Source organism: Aegilops tauschii, chromosome 1 (genome assembly GCF_002575655.3).
Source record: "Aegilops tauschii subsp. strangulata cultivar AL8/78 chromosome 1, Aet v6.0, whole genome shotgun sequence".
Classification (NCBI taxonomy): domain Eukaryota; kingdom Viridiplantae; phylum Streptophyta; class Magnoliopsida; order Poales; family Poaceae; genus Aegilops; species Aegilops tauschii.
In genome coordinates this window covers 174,851,420-174,857,419 of record NC_053035.3, presented here as the reverse complement: position 1 = coordinate 174,857,419, position 6,000 = coordinate 174,851,420, and positions in this window count along the sequence as shown.

Sequence of the window (6,000 nt, the reverse complement as noted above, 5' to 3'; positions counted from 1 at the left end):
AGTAGTCCGCTACAGCCCGGTTCACCGGAGTCCTGCTACCCCAGCACTACTGCTCCGGAACACTTGACTGGCCGGCATGTGATTCACTTCGTTCCTGTGTCTGTCCCTTCGGGGAAATGTCACGCGGTGACATCCGGAGTCCTGCCTAGCCTGCTACAGTCCGGGTTCCCGGAGTCCTGTTAGCCCAGTGCTACAGCCCGGATTCGCACGCCGCTGACCGACATGCTCGATGTTGATTCATGTATGCCTGTCCCCGTAAGTTAGTGCCACTTTGGGTTCACGACTAGTCATGTCGGCCCGGCTTCTTTGTCATATGGATGCTAGCGACACTATCATATACGTGAGCTAAAAGACGCAAACGGTCCCGGGCCATGGTAACGCGACACCCGTGGGAATACCGTGCGTGAGGCCGCAAAGTGATATGAGGTGTTACCGGCTAGATCGATGTGACTTGGAATCGGGGTCCTGACAGCTTTGGTATCAGAGCCAGGTTGCCTGTAGGATTACCAAGCCAAACTGGTCGAAGTTGAGTCTAGAAATGCTTTAGTTATATAAGGGACTTGATTGTGGAAGGGAACGTAAGGCTCTTTTTACTTCTTATACCTTATGCCCTTCTGATCCGAGTCACCCTCTTCTCTTCTACGGGGATTAAGAACTAGGCTTCTCATCTTTCTATCAGGATCACGTGTTACTAATCCGTAGACTCGTAGGATTGTTGGTCTGAAGCCTCAGTTCAGTTTCTACTACTTCCATGTGTTCTTAGTTGATCTCCGAACACTGATAATGTGATGTTAAGTGGTTATGCCACCAATTTGCAGGATGTCTCAAATCTTTTGAGCATTCACAGCCGTTATGCTGTCCGAGTCACCCCAAGTTTCTAAATAGTCTGATGCATTTGCAAATCCTTTCCGTCCGTTCCCGATGTTCCTTTGGGCCAGATTAACCACACTAATCGTTGAGTTGAGGTACTCTGTTGCCTTGACATATATGTTGGAGTTATTATTATGACCCTAGGTGTCTTAGAGGACCACATAGCAATCTAGCAATGCTTGCATCCCCAGTGTGATGATTCTGGCCATTACTCTCGAAAGCATCCCGTGATGCCACTTAGTTAGTAGGCATTCTATTCCCGGGTTTCTGAACTCGAGATTCACCCTACTTACTTCATGTTGATAGTGTTGCTAGTTCCTTTAGGATATTAGTAACCTTTGTGATAGTCTTCGAGGTCCGTGGTATCTCATTCTTCCAATACCATGAACCATTATGGCAGAAGTTCTTTTAACCAAAAGATCACTACCAGGGCGCTCTTGAGGAGTTCTCCATTCTGCATTGTGAATCTGCCAGTCCTACCTTTCTGCATGGATTATCTGGAAGAAATATGTTGAACTTGTTTGACATACTAAATTTATGCATCCACAACTCAGATAATCATATGTTCTTTGGGGTTGTCCCTCTTTAGCTGTATTCCGACCTTCATCTATCAATTGATAGTCAAGGGTATGTGTGCGATCGTGTTCATCGATGCGTACTATCCTTGTGGCCCGTCAAGCCGTTCTATTTCAGAATGACTAGGAGAAACAAACTCCAAAACCTCGTCCATATCTAGGATTGGTTCAAAGCAAGTGTATTCCGCAGGCCAAAATGCCAATCCAGCTTTTGCTCTGCTCTACCTTGGAGCGTCACCATCTTTATGTCAAGAGTGTCATGAGAATTGCACCACCTCTTATGAATTCTTGATTAAGTGATACTTCTCGCCATCATTATTCATTCCTCGGTTCCGTGTTGTCACAACCGGAATACCGACAAGTGAACCGTGATGTGTGAAATCAATACTCTGAGCAACTCGTTGCTTGGTAGTTAATGACAATACTCTCATCCTTAGCGTGCCGGTTATTCAATCATCATCCTGAGATTGATCGTGTTACCTAGTCCATTTTTCCTGGTGCACTCTTTGGTCAACGAGTTAGGATTGTATCAATTCCTCGCTCTTTTTGTTCACATCGTTTTGCCCTGAAAAGCAAGTTTGTTCTCGAGCTTAGTAACATATCGGTGGTTCGTGATTTCTCGAATATCTTCTCGGAAGTGTTACCAGGTTGACACCTGACCGCTATGTTGAGCTCGTGATCAAATGGTTTTCCTATAAACCACTCTTTCTCCAAGAATCTGTGTTGGATACCTTGAGCTAGTTGGTTAAGCTAAACAACAACTTGGAGAGTTGGAAGATAAAAGCTTGCCTGACTTAGTTCTTTCCAAAGGATATCTCTTGTGTGTGTTTGTTGTAGAAAGATGATTTCTTCAACGATTGGTCCTCGTGATCAATTGATGGACCTATCCTCTTAACCAAACTTTGATTTGAGTATGGGCTATTACCAAATCAAACCAGAACCAATGATGTTCGTAATGTTGTCTTACTCGTGGTTGATTCCTCGAGCATACACCATTACATCTTTGGTCTGACCAATGCTATCACCGTGTTCACATGATGGTGGAAGTCCAGTGATATGGAAACTCCGATGAGTGGCTATTGAGCCCATCAACAACATCTTGTCCCCTCCTTAATTCATGTTGAACATCAACCTAGTGTTGAAAACTTTGTAACCATTGCCTTCATGTTGTTCATGAGGTATATGTTTGGTGCAAGAAGTGGCTTTCTCCAAGTTCACGTGCATTAGGTGCAAGTTGTCGTCGTGAATTCGAGAAAGTTAGTTTTGCTTCCTCTGGAATCATCCCAAGTCAGTCATGCACATGCGAAGTATACCATGGCTTGAGAGATTAGCTACCTCCATCCATCGGTATTTCCTAGCACACCAAGCCACTGATTGATTTGTTCAAAGAAAAGAAGTTCATGCGCTACTCCTGAAGGGCCCGGACGGACATGCACAAGACTTCGTTATCTTAATGATGGTTCCCAACCAGAGCTCGGTAGTGTTTTCTTGTAAGACTACTATGTGGTCATGCTTGTCTGGGACAGCGTGTTCACATGTTGTAGCAGAACCAGCTCATGTTTTGGAGCTTGCTATCGTAGTTCATCCCCTGAGAATCTCGCAACGTCATCTCGTCAGTTGGTGTTGCAAACCTTCATTTTTCTTCCTAGACTCGATGAGTCTGGAATATCCTACCACCAACCAGATCTGAATCTCGGGCAGATGTGATGGTTGGAACGTTTCCCAAGAGCTATAATATTGGTCTCTCGGTAACCGGTAGAGTGGATGTCGTGGCCAACACACCCAACCGGAAGACCTATTATTATAGTATCTTGATTGAGGAAGTTGGCCACCTCTCCATAAGGATTTCATAAGATTCTACTTTCGTAGATATTCCTTATGGACTCTTGTGCTCCCGAAGTCCGACCTTTTACTTGATGTTCTACGTACCAAACCATTTTAACAAATGGGTTGCACTAGCACATCGAGGAGAACATTAGAAGCGGAGTGCTAAATGTCTCTCGGTCGATCATCTAGATTATGTTTCCTTAGCCTCGCTAAGGGGAAGTCTGAGAAGGTGTTATCTTCCTTTGTATCCGCATTGTCCATCACTATTCATCATGGAAGTAAGGATGCCAGGATCCTTGGCACGGATATTGGTAAAACTTGATGAATATGGAAATGCTCAAGTTCTTGAGAGCACGCGCAAGCATTAGGTGCCATCGTCAGCACTAACTGGGATTGGCCCCAATCTCCTCGGTTATGTTATAACCTTTCCAATAGTGGAATCACTCTCTACTGTTGGGTTTCTCCCCAGTTACTAGAATCATTCCCATCATTTGCATTTTGTTCCCAGCTTGCACCGCCATTGTGCCATCCTTCGTACTCCGCCAAACGATTGTTGCGTTTTGCCTTGGGCTGGTATAAAGAGTTTCAATGATCTCTGAATCAAAAGTAATTCTTTTTGCCACTTAAGGGAAGAATTCTACGAGTCACCTTTCCTAAGGTGCCCCGTTATGGAGTCATGGCAATTAACTCCTCGCTGCTTTGGAACCCATGCACCATCCTACCTAAGCGTAGGGTTGTTGCCCACCAAGTCAAATCTCATCGTTTGTTCTTCCATCCCTCTTGATGTGTTTTGTGTCTCAACTCGAGATGTTCCAGCATCTCATTCCGCGAGTTGATCTTGTATAGCTCGATCTTCGAGAAGATCAATCCTGTAGAGTTTCCCTCTCTTCCGTCATTATAGTTGGATGAAGCTCCCGAAAGAAAAGATGTCAAGATCAAGATGATGCAATGAATTAACATCTTCGAGAAGAACAATTGGATCGTGAAGATTATGTTAGTTTGTGTTCCCCTTTCATCTTACCCTACGCTTGAATCTCGGGACGAGATTTTTGTTTAGTGGGGGTGAGTTGTCACGTCCCTAACCTTGCTATGCACTTGGACTAGCTTGGTTGGTGCATCATGTTTAAAGTTTGCCTAAACTTGAAATGGGGATGTTCAAACCCTAGCACCAAATGAAATCCAACTAGGGTCACAATGAAATATTTTCAATGATTCCAAAATGCCTTCATAAAATGTTCATCATTTCTGGATTGGGCTAAAACCCCTGGCAAAATGGTGCACACTTTTTCTAGGACATTCTGGATTTTTGAATTAAATCATAAGTATTTGAATGTGGACATTTAAATTCTATAAAATATTTTAACTGTCCAAATAATCTTGAAAGCATTTGAGGGCTGTTGGAAATAGTTTCAAAGTGCCCACAATTATTTTCAGGATCTTACAAAATGAATTAGTATTTTTACTAATTCAAAACAGAGAAATAAATAGAAAACAGAAACAGAAAGCAGAGAGAGAGAGTTACCTTGGCCCGTTACTGTAGCAGCCCAGCCCACTGGAGATGCCAGTCATCCCCTACCTCACGCCAGTAGGCAGGGGCGCGTGGCCTCCGCACGCCAGCACGCGCGCGGCCACCTTCTGCTTGCCGCCGCTGCTGCTGGAGGGCGCCAAGAGCGCCACGACACCCCTGCATCCCCCCCTCTCTGGTTCCTCCCTCTCCCCCCCAGCGCTCGCGCCGCAGCCACCCGAGCGAGCCCGTCGCCGCCGATCGCCACCACCGCGGCCACCGCCTTCCCCTCGCCTCACCAACGCGCCCAGAAGCTCCGCCACGACATCGTCGTCCTCTCCATCGAGTCACACGGCGCCAGAAGCTCTGCTGCATCTCCAACGCCGCCGATTTCGACCTCGGGTGCCGGTGATCCCCACCGTCGTTTCGCCGGACCCCGTGCCTCCCCTGCCCCGCCAGCAGCACCAGAAGAACCGCGGTGAGCCGTTGCACCGTTTCCCCCATGCCTCGTTGCCTGATTTGCCCCCTAGCTGCATCAACCACCGGAGCCGAGTGCTCCCCGCCGCCGGCCATGTCGCCGCCGCGGTTGCAACACCCGTACGTCGCACCAGAGCACGTAGGCGTGCTCAGCGCTTCCTCAGGAAGCCGCAGACCCCACCAGTTCGCCTCGAAACGCGCTGTAGCGCCTAAACCATGAGTGCCCGAGCTCCGGCCGCCACATTCGTGCTCGCCGCCGGCGAACCAGGCCACCCCGCGACCTTCTGACACCTCCTCTGGATGCGGAAGAGCGTGGGCTACCTCCTGGTGGGTTTCGCGCGTCCAGCCGCCGTCTGTAGCTCAAGTCCGGCGAGTTGCCACTGCAGTTTTGGTTGTCGCCGGCGAAACTCCGGCGAGGACCGACGTGGCGCAGTCATTAGCGCTAATCCCTGCCAGCTCAGCCGCCCTTAGCCACTGACAATGGGCCCCGCAGCAGGTCAATGTGCTAGTCAATGCGGGTTAGCACCAGGTGTCACTGACGTGTGGACCCCACACGTCAGGTTTGACCCTGGTCAGCGCTGCTGACCTGCTGACATAGGCATGACGCAGTGCTGACGCAGTTAATCTTTTTCTGGATTTAAAATAATTCAGGAATTCCAGAAAATCCTATAAACTTCTAAAAATCATAGAAAATAATCTATAACTCAGATGGAAAACATTTATATATGAAAAATGATCAGAAAAATC